The sequence below is a fragment of the Triticum urartu genome, chromosome 7, assembly GCF_003073215.2.
Source record: "Triticum urartu cultivar G1812 chromosome 7, Tu2.1, whole genome shotgun sequence".
NCBI classification, from domain to species: Eukaryota; Viridiplantae; Streptophyta; class Magnoliopsida; order Poales; family Poaceae; genus Triticum; species Triticum urartu.
The window spans coordinates 12,162,685-12,180,691 of record NC_053028.1 but is presented as its reverse complement, the minus strand read 5'-3'; the positions used below and the strand labels follow the sequence as shown (position 1 = coordinate 12,180,691).

The following is an 18,007-nucleotide window of genomic DNA, read 5'->3' as shown; positions in this document are numbered from 1 at the left end:
CTTCAGGAAGCATCTTCGACCGCATTCAAATATTTGTCTGCCATGGAGAACAGTTCCTCCATGTAGAATGGCGGATGATGCTTGCTGAAAAAATACATTAAAATAGAAGCATGCATAACTTGATCTTAATAGGACTATGCAATGTATTATGCCGTTCATACCAATGTGAAAAAAAAGAAGGAAAGATGACTCTTGAACCAGTCTGCACAGGTCTTGGTGTAATTTCTGGAAAAAGAATGGCCGGTTATTGCACCTTCTCTTACTAAAGTAACAATACAACATAAGAGGGCCTCTTCTTCGTGAAGACGACCTCGTCTTATCTTTCTTCTTGGATGTCCCGCCGCGGTAGGGACCTCAAAATCGCATCAGTCCAATCGACCAGCATTGGTCTCTTCGACCCTGAACTCTTGATGGACCTCGTTTTTTTAGCAAACATCTCCGTCCGCATTCAAAAATTTGTCTAACATGGAGAACATTTCCTCCGTGGTGAACGGCGCTAGATGCTTGCTGAAAAAAGACATTAAAATAGAAGCATGCATGACTCACCTTAATAGGATACGTAATGTGTTATGCCGTTCATACCAACGTGAAAAACTTTTGTAAGGAAAAATGACTCTTGAACTAACCTCCACAGGCGTTGGTCAAATTTCTGGGAAAACAATGGCCGGTTATTGCAGCTTCTCCTAGTAAAGTAACATCACTGCAGAAGAGGGCCTCTTCTTCATGTGAAAACGACCTTGTCTTATCTTTCTTCTTGGATGTCCCGCCGTGGTCATAGGGACCTCAAAATTTCATCGGTCCAATCAACCAACTTTGGTCTCTTCGACCCGGAACTCTTGATGGACATCGTGTTTTCAGCAAACATCTTCGTCCACATTCAAAAATTTGTCTAACATGGAGAACATTTCCTCCGTGGTGAACGGCGGAAGATGCTTGCTGAAAAAAGACATTAAAATAGAAGCATGCATGACTCGGCCTTAATAGGATATGCAATGTATTATGCCGTTCATACCAATGTGAAAAACTTTTGTAAGGAAAAATGACTCTTGAACTAATCTCCCCAGGTGCTGGTCTAATTTCTGGGAAAAGAATGACTGGTTATTGCACCTTCTCCTACTAAAGTAACATTACTACAGAAGAGGGCCTCTTCTTCGGGTGAAGATGACCTCGCCTTATCTTTCTTCTTGGATGTGCCACCGCGGTCATCGGGACCTCCGAAGCGCATTGGTCCCATCAACCAGCATTGGTCTCTTTGACCCTGAACTCTTGATGGACCTCATTTTTTCAGCAAGCAACTTTGTCGTCATTCAAATATTTGTCTACCATAGGATTCATGACATATCTGCCCTTTCCATCCGCCAGAGATGACAGTATGACACATTTGGGACATTTAAGTCGGGGAGTGTAGTCTTTACTTGTAATATGAACCTTGTTTTTTTTGTGTTTTCTTGTACACGAACTCTCCCTTAATTAATTGAATGACGCAAGTGCTTTGTTTTGCTTCAATAAACAAAATGCATACTTTTAGTTCACAAAAAGTGTGATGTTTTACACATGGTTTTAGTCGAACCTTTAACATTTTTACTAATATATATTTATATCTGATACTTGTAAATAACATGTGCAGATTTGTCGCGAGAAATACATTCATAATATCTAAATTTTACTATTATATTCATCAACAAATTATAATTGAATCCAGTGGTCCAAACTATGACTTGAACCATGACTGTGTGCAAAAAGGACCAACTTCAGCAAATTATCCATTAAAATAGAAGCATGCATGACTCGATCTTGATAGGATTATCTAATGTATTATCCGTTCATACCAATGTGAAAAACAAAATTAAGGAAAATGACTCTTGAACTAATCTGCACAGGTCTTTGTCTAATTTCTGGAAAAAGAATGGACGGTTATTGCACCTTCTCCTACTAAAGTAACATTACTATAGAAGAGGGCCTCTCCTTTGGGTGAAGACGACCTCGTCTAATTTTTCTTCTTGGATGTCCCACCGCGGTCATAGGGACCTCCAAAGCGCATAGGTCCCATCGAGCAGCATTAGACTCTTCGACCCTGAACTCTTGATGGACCTCGTCTTTTCAGCAAGCATCTTCATCCACATTCAAATATTTGTCTACCATAGAGAACATTTCCTCCTTGGTGAATGGTGGAAGATGCTTGCTGAAAAAAGACATTAAAGTAGAAGCATGCATGACTCCGTCTTAACAGGATTATGTAATGTATTATGCCGTTCATACCAATTTGAAAAACTAAATTAAGGAAAATGACTCTTGAACTAATCTGCGCAGGTCTTGGTCTAATTTCTGGAAAACGATGGCCGGTTATTGCACCTTCTCCTAGTAAAGTAACATTACTACAGAAGAGGGTCGCTTCTTCGGGTGAAGAGGGCTTCGCCTTATCTTTCTTCTTGGATGTCCCGCCGCAGTCATAGGTACCTGCAAAGCGCATCGGTCCCATCTACAAGCATTGGTCTATTTGACCCTAAACTCTTGATGGACCTCGTTTTTTCAGCAAGCAACTTTGTCCACATTCAAATAATTGTCTACCATGGAGAACAGTTCCTCCGTGGTGAATGGGGGACCTGGGATTTAGGACATATCTGCCCTTTCCATCCGCCAGAGATGACGGTATGACATATTTGAGCCACTTAAGATTGGGAGTGTAGCCTTTAGTTGTAATATGAACCTTTTTTGTTTGTGTTTTCTTGTACATGAAGTCTCCTTTAATTAATTGAATGAGGCAAGCGCTTTGTTTTGATTCAAAAAACAATATGCATGATTTTAGTTCACAAAAAGTGTGATGTTTTACACATGATTTTAGTCAAACTTTTAAAATTTTGACTAATATATTTTTATATAGTTACATCCAATACTTGTAAATAACATGTGCAGATTTGTCGTGAGAAATACATTCATAATATCCAAATTTTACTGTTATATTTTTCAATAAGCTATAATATAAACAATTTGTCCAAACTATGATTTGAACCGTGTCCGTGTGCGAAAAGGAGCCACTTGAGCAAATTATTGGTACCATACCATGTAATGCAAACAATTTTAACTCCTCTATAAAGGTGCCGTGGGTTGGGTGTAAACTGTAGTAATATATTCTCTAGGCCGGCAGTTCTAGCTACCCATTAATTGGCCATGGCAGCTGTTGTGTCCTCCCTAACCTCTTTTCTGTATCCACGGAACTACATGAATTGATCTTCCAATAAGAGGGGGGAGGTAGGTTGGGTGGGGTGGGGGGGGGGGGGGGGGGGGGGGGATGGAGGCTGCAGTGGCCACGGCTTTTGCCTGTAGGATAGCTCCGAAGCTGTTGGAGTTCTTAGCTGCAAATCACAGGCTTCGGCAGAACCTGGAGCATGAAATCACTTACATTAGAAATGAGTTTGCGTTGATCTCTGCCGCCATTCAGCAAGACGATGATCGTCGCTGGAGGAGCAGCGGAGGCAGCGAGCACATGCATAGGGCCTGGATCAACGTTATACGTGAACTGGCGCACGCTATCGAGGACTGCATCGACCGCTTTATGCATCGGCTGACCATCTCCAGGACGTCAACGTGGATCCGTCAGGCTCTCCATCGGTTGCGGTGACAGTCCGTAAGGAGTTTGCCAAGACGATCCGCGAGCTCAAGAAGATATCACAAGATTCATCCAAGCTGAGAGAAACTTACTACAACGCCAGCACCGGTGCTGACACCTCATTGTCAGCTTCACCGTTCGCAGTGGCATGCACACCAGAGATGACAGCAGACATGGTCATAGACGACACCATTTCAACTCGCAGCCCCGTTGGCATGGACACTCCCCAAGATGAGCTTATGGAGCTGGTACAGCCGCAACAGCAGCACCTCAAGGTGATCTCCATTGTTGGTTTCGATGGCATAGGCAAGACCCTCCTTGCCAGGCATGTGTACCAGAGTATGATGAGCCAATATGAAGTATGGGCTTGGGTTTGTGCAGCCGAGCAAAGGGGTGCAAGCGATGTTCTCGAAGTGATACTTCAGCAATTTCCCATCCCCACCACATTCACCAGTGGTGGAGGTAGCCTCAGCAAGCTCTGCGCAATCCTCAGATCGTGCCTTCAAACCAAGAGGTAATTAATTCCAACCGTTGGTAATTTTCTCCACTCTGTCTCTGTTTGATGATTTGGTCTTGATTTACAGCAGTCTGCCTCTTTTATATTTTTGTACAGTCCAGAAATTCTTCAAGTTTGACTTCACCCACTATTGGCATCTTTGTGGGTATAAAATGAAATCGCTCCAAATTTAATCTCCACTTCATATCTCTGCATGTTAATTCTGATCATGTACTCCTCATAGGTTCTTCATCGTACTCGATGACATGAGGACAGAATTTTGGCATGATATTAAAGATGCCTTTGTGGGGTTGAATGGCAGAGTTCTGGTGACGACGGCTATTCAGTCAGTAGCAAATGCCTGCAGCAGCTCAGCAGCTCATGATCATGTGTACACAATGAAAACTCTCCCTGATGGACACTCGAGGCAGTTGTTTTTCAAGGAAGCTTTCCAAGACAACGATCCGCCAGTCAGTAAAGAGGATCAGCTTGGCTCGGAAGCACTGCAGAAATGTGATGGTTTACCCCTTGCTCTTGTTACTACAGCCCGGTACTTGCAAAGCACAGGTAATCCGACGCATGAAAACTGGGCAACATTGTGCCACAACCTGGGAGCACATCTGGAAACGAAGGAGATGTTAGCAAGAATGAAGTGTGTGCTTGTCCAAAGCTACACCAGCCTTGTTAAACATGATGTCAAGACTTGCTTGCTATATCTAGGTATGTACCCAAGTGGGCGTATAGTCAGGAGAAGAAGCTTGATAAGGAAATGGTGTGCTGAAGGGTTTATCCAAGGAGATTATATGTGTAATACTCTGGATGCTGCTACCGGCAATTTCAGAGAGCTGGTCAACCGGAGTATCATCCAGCGTACAGACGCCAGTAACAAGAACAGCGTAGATCAGGTGAAGACATATCATACTCATGGCATGATGCTCGAGTTCATCCTGCACATTTCCAAGTGTGACAACTTCATTACTTTGTTATATGATCAGCTAACTCCCTCACACCCACCCAATAAAATTCGTTGGCTCTCCCTCCATAACGCAAGTGCCAAAGTAGCCAATGATCTATCTCTTGTTCGATCTCTGACAATCTTCGGTAGGGCACATGTATCTGTCTTGGAATTTTCCAAATATGAACTCTTGAGGGTCTTGGATCTTGAAGAATGCGGTAACCACTTGGAGGAGAAACATCTTAGGGAGATATGCAGCAACCTGTTGCTGCTCAGGTACCTAAGCCTTGGGGCCACTGTTAAGGTTACGGTGCTCCCCAAAGAGATCAAAAAGCTTAAACTTTTGGAGACACTGGATGTAAGAAAAACCAAGATAGAGATTCTTCCGACACAAGTCATGGAGCTGCCATGCCTGATTCATCTATTTGGAAAGTTCAAGCTCCAACAAGGTGTAGGAGGCCGGAAAATGCATAAGCTACAAACTTGGCTCGCAGAGAATAGCAAATTGGAAACAGTAGCAGGATTTGTTGTCGATAACAACAAGAGCAAAGGATTTGCACAGCTCATGGAGCATATGAAGCACTTGACAAAGGTGAAAATATGGTGGAAGCAGTCCACTAATGATAGCACGGAATGCACTGCGAGCGGCAGAAGCAGCGGCACCAACAACTACAGTCAAGTCTCAAAGGCCATTAAGGGGTTCATCAAAAGAAGCACCAACGTGAAAAATGGTCATTCACTCTCACTACATTTCAGTGACAAATGGTTCCAAGACTTGCTCGTGAACCTGTCCCTAGAAAAAGAAGAAGCTTCCTCCTGCTATCTTAGCTCATTCAAGTTACAAGGGGGCAACATATGCAGCCTGCCTCCATTTGTTACCATGCTAGGTGGTCTCACTAAGCTGTGCCTTTCATCCCCTCGTCATCAGCTGCGCGGGGATATTCTTGCTGCCCTGAGCAGAGTGCGCTGCTTGGCGTACCTGAAGCTGATTGCATCTCAACTGGACAAACTCGTCATCATAAAAGGTGCACTTGGAAGCCTGCGACGACTATGCATCGTGGTTGAAGTCATGACTGAACTGGAAGTTCAAGAGGGAGCTCTGCCACTCCTCGAGTCACTTTGTCTGCTATGTAAGGATCTAAATGGCTTTTGCGGCATGACGATCCAGTCACTGCGACATATTAATGAGGTTGCTCTCCATGATGGGGTGAACGATGAAACAAAACAAAAGTGGAAGGAAGCAGCAAAAAACCACCCCAGACGCCCCAAGCTCTTGTTTGTTAAGACAGACAAAGAGGTTGATATAGGAAGTGAAACTGCAGACAATTCTGTGAGCCCTGTGGCACCAACTACTGATATGATGTTATCAGTGACAGCGACCCATGATGAAATTTCTACTGGACAGTCTGGTAATTGAGTGTTGTGCATCTTACTATGCTTAATTGCTTAATTATAGGTGTTGGAGTTATATATAAGCCCTCTTCACACATCTATGTGACGTCTTTTATTGTGCAGCACAAGTTGATTGTGATGATCTGCAACAGGATGATGATGAGAGAAAAAAAATGGATAGCGCTGATATCCAAGAAGACTTTGCTAGCAAAACTTGTCTGGACACTCTGATGAACAAGGAAAGTTTTGGACAGGAGATGGAAGGAACGGTAGGTTTAGAGGATCAGCAGATGGAAGATGTCACTCGGTCAACTGATAACGCTGATCAAAATCTTGTACTTTTGGTGGTGGGTGAGAATAGAAGAAAGAGGGCTAGGACTGTTGGTGAAGGCAACTCAATGGACAAGTTTGTTGACAGGGTGAAGCGCAAGAACCCAGAGGATGTTCCAGGTAATTTACATATTCCAGCTGTCTTAAATTCATTCAATGTTTCTCTTAGTGACGTAGCTAGAAATAATGGTGTTAAGTTTGGAAGTAATATTCTTGAGGTAAATAAATATATTCAAGTGATTACATATTTGGAATCTGCCACATGTAATGTTTTTATAGCTAGCTAGTTAGAAGAAGTCTGACGGTTGCCTCTAAGTGGGATTGAAAGCTGGAAAGTTTTTATCCTTTGTATGCCCTGTTGCTGTTCAAGTCTGTTCTTGTTCAAGTGATTAAATAAATCCATTAAAGTGATAAAAAATATCTATCGAGTGTCCGACTTAAAATATATATCTATGGAGTGTTCAGGCTGCTCTAGTTGCACACTGTTGAAAAGATTAAATAAATTTATTCAATTGATTCAAATATAAATCCTTTTTATGCCCTGTTGCACACTGAATATTTTTTTCGAACCGGGCTATACCCCTTTCCATTGCAAATGAACGGAAATACAAAGTTCAGAAACATGTCAGGAGAAGGGAAAGAGGTAGAGCGAGTCCGGGCACTGCCAGGAAACCCACTGCATTCGCCCGCCATCGAAACGAATGCCATGGGGCGAAAACCTAGGCAGCACCGAATATCCACAGCAAACACCCCTGAGTTTTACTACAGACAAAGACATGAGACATCCACAAAAGAACCAAAACGCCATCACAGGATCGAGGATCGCCCAGCTCCAGTCAACGGGACTTCTTGCAGATCTTCAATCTCCCCCGATCGGCACCCTCATAGCGTTGCACATTCCCATCATGCGCATCGTGCTCGACCTGATCATCTCAGCACCGCTTCGCAGCTCCTTGGCGCCCTCCTCCTCCTGCAGCCCTGTCCAGTACAGTAGGAAAGAACACATGGAGAAAACTATCTCAAAAGGCGTTTTGATAAGCTTCTTTTCGAACGTAGCTCGATTTTGAGCTAGCCAAATGGCCCAGCAAGCAGCAGCCAAGCCCACAGTATAGTACTTTTGTCCATCAGGGAGAAAAGCATGACACCAAGCAAAATATTGCCAGTAGCTATTCGGGCACATCTCACTACCCAGTACTACCCCAACGCATCTCCAGATCACTTTAGCCACAGGGCAAGTAAAAAACAGATGTTGGGAGGTTTCCAACTCGTTACAGAAAGAACATGTGGGATTCCCGGGCCATTTCCTCGTTCTCATGACTTGCCTAGTGAGCACTGCGTCCTGAGACAGCTGCCATAGGAAGATCTTGATTTTGAGAGGGATTTTGGCTTTCCAAATCCATCTATAATGGCAACCACTAAGAGGGTTTTCAAGCCACTTATACACAGATTTAGTGGAGAATTTGCCATTACTATTAAGCCCCAGTAGACCCGGTCCCCACCCTGGCTCAGCTAGATATTATTGATCGTATTACTTATTTCTCCCCATTGACAGGACAACTCAGGTGTGAGCCTCCTTCTGAAGAAAGAGTGGACATCCACAGATTTGAACCTATCAATAGTGCAATCTTGATCAATACAAATCTCAAACAGCGAATGGTAAAGGGTCTGAAAAGGACTCAGTCCATTTATGGAATCTTTCCAGACTCTAACGAGGTCACCAGATTCCAAATGAATTTTCCTGCCCACAAAGTAAATATCTTTGACTTTAAGCAGGGCTTTCCAACAAGGGGAATCAGAAAACCTGGGCTTAATCGACGCCACAGATTTGTTAGTCAGGTAGCGCACCCGAACAATATCTTGCCACATACCCATTTGGGTCTCTAGCTTCCACCACCATTTGACCATCAAACTAACATTCTGCTTGTGTAAGTCCTTAACACCCAAGCCACCCTTATCTCTAGATCTGCAGATCTCATTCCATCTAACCAGATGGTACCTCCTCTTCTTATTGCACCCTTGCCAGAAGAACTTCCTTCTATGTTTGTCTAAACGCTCGACGAAAGTTTTGTTCATGAGCCACATAGACATATGATATAAGGATAATTGGGTGACCACCGAATCTAGCAAGGTCAGCCTCCCCCCCCCCCCATCGAGGCTGCGTTACCAATCCAAGCTTCAATTTTTTTCAGATATTTGGTAACAATGAATTCCCAATCTGAGTTCCTGAGATTGGTGTAACTGACAGGCATCCCTAGGTATTTGATGGGGAAACTGCCCACCTCACAATTGAATAAGTCTGCATACATATTCACCACATTATCATCACCCCCCATAGTAAGAATCTCACTTTTCTGAAAATTCACCTTAAGCCCTGACATCAATTCAAACATGTAAAGAAGCATTTTCAAGTTAACAGCTTTGTCAATGTCATGCTCCAGGCATATGATGGTATCGTCTGCATATTGGAGAACTGCTACCCCATTAGGAATTAAATCAGAGGCCAGAACCACTAACATGCCGCTTTTTTGGGCATTTGTAATCATTTTTGCCAAACAATCCACAGCTAGATTGAACAAGAAAGGGGAATGGGGATCACCTTGTCGAACCCCTTTCGCACTTTGGAAGTAGGGGCCAACTTGGTTATTCAACTTGATGCTCACAGTCCCATTATGCAGGATACTCCTAATCCACCCGCACCATTTATCATTAAAGCCTCGAAGCTTATGACACTCAAGAATAAAATCCCAATTGACTTTGTCATAAGCCTTCTCGAAATCAAGTTTCAGAACTACACCCACCCTCTTTTTCACATGAGTGTAGTTAAGGATCTCATGCAAAGACATCACACCATCCATGATGTTCCTTTTTTTCACGAAAGCATTCTGGGCCCTATTGATGAGTTTATCAGCATATTTTTCAACTCGCCTATCTAGAACCTTAGTAATAAGTTTGTACGGACATCTCAGGAGGCAAATCGATCGGAACTGCTGAATTTTGTCTGCGTCCGCAGTTTTGAGGAGGAGAGTAATCACACCATAATTGAGGCGCTGTACATCCAGCTCCCTTTATGAAAGTGTTCAAACAGGAGCATAATATCATCCTTCACGATATCCCAGCACACCTGATAGAACTCCACAGGAATGTTGTCCGGCCCAGGCGCTCTATTGTGTGCCATAGCAAACAGAGCTTCCTTAACTTCCGCCTCCGTAAAGGCCCGACATAGATCAGCGTTATCCTCTTCATCAAGTTTTTCATTAGTGGTCCAAGTATCAGGATCCATATGGAACTCATTGCCGGGTGCAGGACCGAAAAGGTTTTTGTAGAACGCTGTCGCATGGGCAATCAGATTATTAGTCCCTTCTATTTCCACATCCCCAGCTTTCAGGGAATGGATCATGTTTTTCCTCTTCCGCCCGTTCGCAATCTTATGATAGTAGTCAGTATTAAGATCTCCTTTCAGCAACCATCTTTCATGAGACTGCTGCAACCAAAAGATCTCTTCGTTCACTAGAAGCTCATGCAGGTCCGCACTAACATCAACTTTGATGCTATACATCTCAGGGGACAGGGGGCCACTCTCTTCTAATTCTTCCAGCAGGGCTAGCTCCAATCTGAGCTCTTCTTTCCTTCTCTTGTCATGACCATATTTATTGGACCCCCACCCTTTAAAATAATTCTTAAATCTCTTAAGTTTGATATTTAGGATATCAATAGGGTCCGAGGAATGCACTTGCCTCAACCAGATCCTACTCACAGTAGGAAGGAAATCTTTATCTTTAATCCAGGACAGGTTGAAACGAAACTCACGAGGCTTAGGAGCTTCACGCCCCTCTTCCCCACCAGAGAGAAGCAAAGGGTTGTGGTCTGAAATTTCCCGAACCAATTTCCTGACAGAGACCATAGGAAAAAGATCCTCCCAACCTTCATACATCAAAATGCGGTCCAGTTTTTCTAGGGTAGGATGGGCTTGGTTATTAGTCCAAGTGTATTTCCCCCCACTAATATATATCTCTCTAAGGGCCAAAGCATTGATGATGGAGTTGAAGATATCAGTAGCTCTATTATTCTGCATCTTTTTGTTTTTCTCATCACCATGCCGCAGGACATTGAAATCACCCCCACAATATAAGGCACAGTCATGCTACTACAACTAGCAGCAAGCTCTATCAAAAATTCCTCTTTAAACTCCTCATGGGCTGCCCCATAGACTACCAGCAGGCCCCAGTCAGCTTTCTTCTTCTTATCATGCAGGTTTAACTGCAAAATATATTTCCTTTTGGTACAGGAGGTGATCTCCATAGTATCTTGCCTCACCCCTCCTAAAATACCACCAGACTTCCCAACAGATGGAATCCATTCCCAATGGAATAGACCAAAAGGGTCAATTCTCCTAATGCATTTGGGAGTAAATTTTTTCTTCATAGTTTCTTGAAAACCAATAAAATCTAGGGAATGGTCACTAATCATGTCTGAGAGGCAGGTGGCCATTCCTTTCTTGCCTACCCCTCTACAGTTCCAAATGAGCCCTCTCATTTGGAACGTTTTTTGTGAAAATAAGATCTAGTAGTCCTGCCAGGAGGCAATGCAGGACTACAGCACACATCCTCTGAAGATACTGCCTTATTCTGGCTCCTAGTCACAGGCCCAGAAAGCTTAACGGCAGATTTCTTTTTAGATCTTCTTTTCTTCTGTTTATCAGAGACTTTTTGTTCAAAGACAGTTTCCTCTTGGTCAAGCCAAGTCAGATTAACAGGAACAGATTTTCCTAGGCCATTGGTGACTAAAATATCATCCTCAATATCAGTATTACTGTCCCCAATGTTCTTTTTACTATCTAGATTTTCCCTCACCCTTTCAAGCTCTCTAAGAACATTCACACAAGCAAAATCATTATCAGGTATATTTACCCCCATACAAGTGGCTCTATACATTAATTCCTTATTTGACAGAGCATCGAAAGAATTATTGCAAGGGGTTCTGATGTTACCTTCCAGGTTCTTCTTTTGCGCCAGGTTAATGGCTTTAGCCTCCATGTGCTCCTGTCCCCCCTGCGCATTGCCCTTGCTGAATCTTAGTGCCACTTCAGGCGCAAGGGGAGGTGTGAGAATGATCTCATCACTGTGATTAGAAAGGGGAAGCTGTACCATATAGTCACTTGAGGTCTTCAGGTCTGGGTACACATCACCATCCACCTCCACAACCTGAGCAGAGTTAGCCCCAGTAACATCAAAGGATAGCGAACGACGAGCTGCAGATATATCATTTACCTGTACATCTTTAGGCTCGAATTCATGTTCCAGTGGGGCCTTGTGTATATCAGTCTCCATGGCCACTATCCAGCGTGAGGTATCCAGAGTTTCTCCTCCTCCAGCCATCTCATGTTCTTTTGCCATTGTTTCAATAAGCAGAGATGTATCATTTTCACTATCAGATGATTCTGAGAGGTCATGGTCTTGTGGTGACAGACGACAGGTCTTGCCCCCACGAGCACCAGCATCGTCTCTGCTACTCTCAGGAAAATCAGCTTGTTTTTCTTCTTTTTCCTGATCAGCTCGTTTATGCTTAGGAGTCTGAACAGGTTTAGCAGGTGCATCTTTCAATTCCACACCCTTACAGTCTTTATTCACAGGGTTCCTGACAAGAACTTCTTCCACCTCGTAAGTAAACTTATAGAAACGCCCCCCCCCCCCCCCCCCCCCCCCCCCCCCCCCCCCCCCCCCCCGCCCCGAACACCTTCTGCCATAGCAGGCAACTGATCAACAGAGCGACATCCAATTTTGGCTCTAACAAACAAGGAGCGATTTATAGTAGACATATCCACCTCAAGAGTAATGCCCACTAATCCACCCACATAGGCTACAGTCCTATCACATCTCTTGTTCGGAGGGATCTTCCCAATCCGAACCCAAGCAATTTCCAGAAGGCCCTCAGATTCAATATCTTCAGACCACGGTGAGAACTTAACTGAAACTCCACACTGCTTCAGTCTAACATTTTCCACAAATAAAGCATGATCCACTTCTCTAGGATTAGGCATCCTCATCACAAATTTTTGAGGTGCAAAAAACCTAGCAGAACATCTCCATCCCTGCCCCACATAGATACTTAATTCATGTTTTATATCTTTAGTCGGAGCAGCCCCCTCAGTAATGGTAACAATCACGTTAAAGATCCTCTCCCTAGCTTGCCTATCAATGCTAAAATCAGGAATGTAGAAGAAACCTTGCCCATTGCCTTGGAACGCACACATCACAGGAAAACACCCCCAAGGCAGGAACTCAGCACAGACCACATGCAGATGACCTTTTTTCTTACATCTATCACACACAGCTTGCGGGCATCTAGCAGTAACATGACCAGTCAGATTACAAATCTGACATGGTTCAGGCCGAGGAGCAATGTTACCAGGATATGCAGGAGGATCTTGCGCTCAAGGAGGAGTAGTGTTCTTCCCATGGTTACGGATCATGCTCGTGTCCCCCTCGTCCGCACCCCACCGCTCCCGGCGAAGTAGCTTAGCCTGGTTGCCTCCGGCCGCCTTGTCCCACTTCTCCGATCCAGCATCTCCAGATCCCGAAGCTCTCTGCGTCGACGAGTCTCCCACCTCCGTCTTGCGCTTCCAGACGTGGTGGTCGAGGGCGCGGCCGCGTCCCCGGCCGCGATCGAAGCGCCCAGCCCCACGACCATGTCGCCCCGCACCAAATCCCTCTTCCCTCATGGTGATTTTGCTCTCGTCAACCGGATCGAGTGGTGGAATCTGTGGGGGGGATGCCACAACTTGGGCAAAAGAGCGACTATCTCCACGAATTTTTCCTTCCCACCAGCCGAAGGATTGAGGAACCCTAGATCTAGCCTCCGGCGGCGCGTCCCAGAAGTGAGACAAGCACTCGCTCAGATCGAAAATGAGGAAAGGTGGCACAGGATTCGGCTTTATACCCGCGGCGCACGAGGAAACCCTAGGGTTGGGTGCTTCATGGCGGTCCGATCTCGTCTGCCCCACGTGTCGACCATCAGGGCCATGGTGGACCGGTCCACGTCCCAGCAGCCCTGGCCCTCCTGCCAGGGGCGGAGGAAGTGTACCCGCGGCCTCCCCGCACGAGTCTCCCCCACCGCGCGAACGACGCCGGCGACCGGCGCCGGAATTCGATCTCGAACCCTAGCGAAGTGGCAAGGAAACGAGATGATATCTCCGATGTCTACAGACTCACCTTCCCGGAGAAAGCGGGCGTCACCGGTGCCCCCACGCTCGTCGAGGAGCACGATGCGCAGCGCCTCCCGCCGGAACCAGAGCACACCATCAGACATCGAGACTCGCCGCGCCGTCACGAGGTCCGCCGCGTACCAGACCCGCCACCTCGCGTCCCTCAGCGCGTCCTCCCCGGGGGCAGGGGACGCCGCTCCGCCCCGCTCGTGCGGCATCGCCGCGTCGCCCCGCTCGTGCCACAATCGCGAGCGAGTATTGGTGTTCCGCAGGTACATACATACGGCTGCGAGACCCTGGACCTTGCACACTGAATATTCAGGCTGCACCAGTTTGTTTTAATGGTCTGTGCAGTTGGGTTCTGAAGTTTACTGGAGATGTTAGAAATCTGATGGCTGCTGGAGGTGTTGCTTTAGTTTCAATTTCAACTGTATAGGAGTATAGGACTGTAGAAATGCTACTGTTTTGGTCCTATTACTATGTTATTTTTTTAATTGTCACATTGGCGGGTCTGCAGAAACAAGGCCTACAAAACAAACAACGCCTGGGCTGACAGTTGCTGTCTCTGGTTTGCAAGCTTGGTTCAATCTTGCTCGGGACAGGACATAGGTTTGCTTTGGGTGTCTGGTTAGCATTTGGTGCTCTAAGGAGCCGTCACTTCTTTTGCTTACATGCTAACGGTGAATCACCGTCTCCAGCTGCTTGTCTCGTGGGTGTACAAGACTGATACGACTATGGACTCATGATAAAGCGTGTCAATAAGTTTCTCCTTTCAATTTGTACTTTTACTGCAACATGAGTTTATTTCCATGCATGTCGATTTGGTGGCTTTCTGCTGTAACAAAGTCCACCATGTTTATTTGGCCCAGGTTAACTTTGACATATTTGCCAAAAAAAACTTTATAATCATCCTTAATTCAGTTACAAGACCATCGTTTTTTTGTGGACAATAACATATGCTGTTGCATTTAGCAGAGAACTTTTTTATTTTTGCCTTCTTTATGATAATTTCATTTCCCATGCCAGCTAGTATACTAATTAGCATGGAAACTGTGTATTTAGCTTCATTATTAACAATTTGATTGGCGTACTGGTATACGGTAATTAGCATGAAAACTACTGCTAAAACAAATGAAGGAATCAAGATAAAACAGCTCGATTCTAGTTTGTGCTGACCTGTCGGAACCTATGTGTTGGTCAGGGGAGATGTGCGAAGTTCCTGACAGGAGATCAACCTCAATCGCCGGACCAGAGCTACACCGAGCAGCACCTGAGACATGAATGGCCTGCATCGGAGTTTCCTCCCACACCGGCTTCTCCCACCTCTCTGAAACCCCAATCCTGTTGCTCCACCCAGCATCTTCATTGAAGCAATCCGTGCTCGGAGCTGTTTGAAGTGCATCAATTTGAGAAGCAAATGAGAAGCTCTAACGATGATAATGAAGAAACCCTGTCAAAATTCCTACAGCCGGCACCCTAGTTAGTACTACCTGCAAATCTGCAATGAAACTGAACCGTGCAGAATCAACAGTGGAGAACCGCCGCTCGCGACAGTACGAGCCTCCTGCCCGAACCTCTGTCCCTAAATCACCGGTGTCCAGTAAAAACAAGCAGTCGTTGCAGAGGACGAAGAAGACCTCCGGTAGCGTGCGGAGGTCGGCGGGGATGGCCGCCGAAGAGGCCAGATGCGAACGGCGTGGGAGCACGGCTGAGGGGACGAGCTCGATTCCGACGGAGGAGATATTTTGGGAGAAGGCTGGGATTCTCCAGGGAGAGTCCCCGGAGGGTGGAGGCGGCGGCGCCTGTCTCATTCTGCCCTGCGAGCCCAAAAACACTACGCGGGCCGAATCGGGCTGGTTGCGTGCGAGACTCCTCGGAGCAAACTCGGAGAAAGCATTACTTATGCCGTCTCCAAATTGATGCCCTGCAAACTATAAATAAATAAAAGTCATTGTTTCATAAGTTTGATAAAAAATACATACTATAAAAAATAATTTCAAAAAATAATATATAAACAATATATGAGTACAGATGAAGATGAAATCAATAGCAATATTCATATTAAATATATTTCAACAATATATTTATTCTGTATAGTGCAGTTGTTAATAATTGCGTCTATATATTTGATAAAACTTTAAAATATTTGACTTTTTAATTGAATTTATATACCATCCATTAGTAGATGAAGGAATATTATTTTAATTTTTTAAAACATTATCTGCTTGCTGAAACCTACAAGATTAATAAGAACTAAACAAATACTCCATCCGTTTAAAAACTGGATTTTTTATATTTTTTCTTTTTTCTTTGTTCTTTTCATGCAAGACAATTATCAACTAACAACTGGATTTTTTTTACCATAGTAGCAAGGCAACCCATGAGTTGTAATTGGGCCCGACCTTTTTTTTTTTTCAATTGCAAGTCCATCATTGATATGCAATTGAGCCCTTAATTCATTTTTTGTCCCAGTTGCAAATCCACGCTCGATACCCAACCAGGAGCCTCGGCCATTTTTTGCTCCGATTGCATGTTCACCATTGATACGCATCCATACCCGGCCCATGTTTTCTCAGTTGTAAATCCGCTCCTCGACACGCAATCAGGCCTGACCCACTTCTTTCGGCCTATTGCAAGTCCACCTTCAACACGTAACTGGGGGCTGATATCTTTTTTGTCCTAATTACAAGTCCATCCTTAACTGGGTCCTAGTTGCAAGTATACACCCTAACTGCGTAACTAGGCCCAACCTATTTTTTCTCCAGTTGCTAGTCCATTCTTGACACGTATTTGGGGCCCGACTCTTTTAATCTCAGTTGCAACTCCAACCCCACATGCAATTAGCTGACCCAATTTTTTTCTTATCCCGGTTGCAAGTCCACGCTTGATACACATCCATGGCCCAACCCATTTTTGTTCTAGTTACAAGTCCAACTACAACATTGACATGCAATTGGAAGGGGGGGGGGGGGCGTTTTATGTCCCTGCTGCAAGTCAATCTTCGATACGGGACTGGGGTTATGACCAATTTTTGTCACAATTGCAAATCCACCGGCAATACGCAACTTGGGAGGGGGCTGATACCTTTTACCCCAGTTGCAACTCCACACACAATATGCAACTGGGGGCCCGACCCATTTTTGTCCCAGTTGCAAGTCCATCCTCAACAAACAACTGCGTTCGACCCCTTTTTTGTCCGAGTTGCGAATCCACCCGCAACATACAACTGTATGCGTGTAACAAGACTACAATTAGGAGCGGGAGGAGGATTGCCGGGTTAGTTGCATGTCAACAACTAAAAAAATGATGTTATGTTTCATTTTCATATATTTATAAAAAGTCATGAGCATTTTCTTAAAATTACAAAAAAGAAATTGAAAATCATGATTTTTCTGAATTTCAGTTTTTATAATGAACTTCTCCAAATTTGTGGACACTATAAAATTTCACAAAAAAAATTGTATTCACTAACTTTTTTGATTTTGTGAACATTTTTCAAATTTGATAATTCCTTTCTAATTTTTAAAACTTTTTTAAAATGTATAAATAATATTCAATTTCACCAAAAAAATTCAAAATTAACAGAAAAAAGCATCACAGCATTTCCCACGACCTATACATGGAGATGCCTCATACTTCCACCAAGCTCTAATCACCAGTGACAACACGGAACAATACAGAAACTCTCATGTGTAGCCAGAAGCCCATGTCCACCCGTGAAAAAGAAAATTTTGTCTCTCGTTTTTATGCTTTCAAATACTTCTTTTCTTGCGGAAGTACCACAATACTATTAAACATGGAGTTTTGACATTTTCATTTAGTGAAAAATGTACGCCCTAATTAAAACTTTTCCCACCACCCAAAAAAATTAAAACTTTTCCCAACATGAGTCAAAACTAAAAAAGCAAAATCAAAAGAGTGGGACTGCACATCAGGCGGAACTAGAAAGGATAAAATTACCATCCGGCAGCACGAGGGACAGAGTTGAGGGAGAGTTTATGCATGTGGAGTCACGAGCTTTCGTAA

General features: G+C 44.3%; 1 pseudogene; it reads left to right on the top strand.

The window, feature by feature from the left end:
- Positions 1 to 3,289: 3,289 nt before the first annotated feature.
- On the top strand, positions 3,290 to 14,807 carry LOC125523047 (annotated as a pseudogene).
- The last annotated feature ends 3,200 nt before the right edge of the window (positions 14,808 to 18,007 follow it).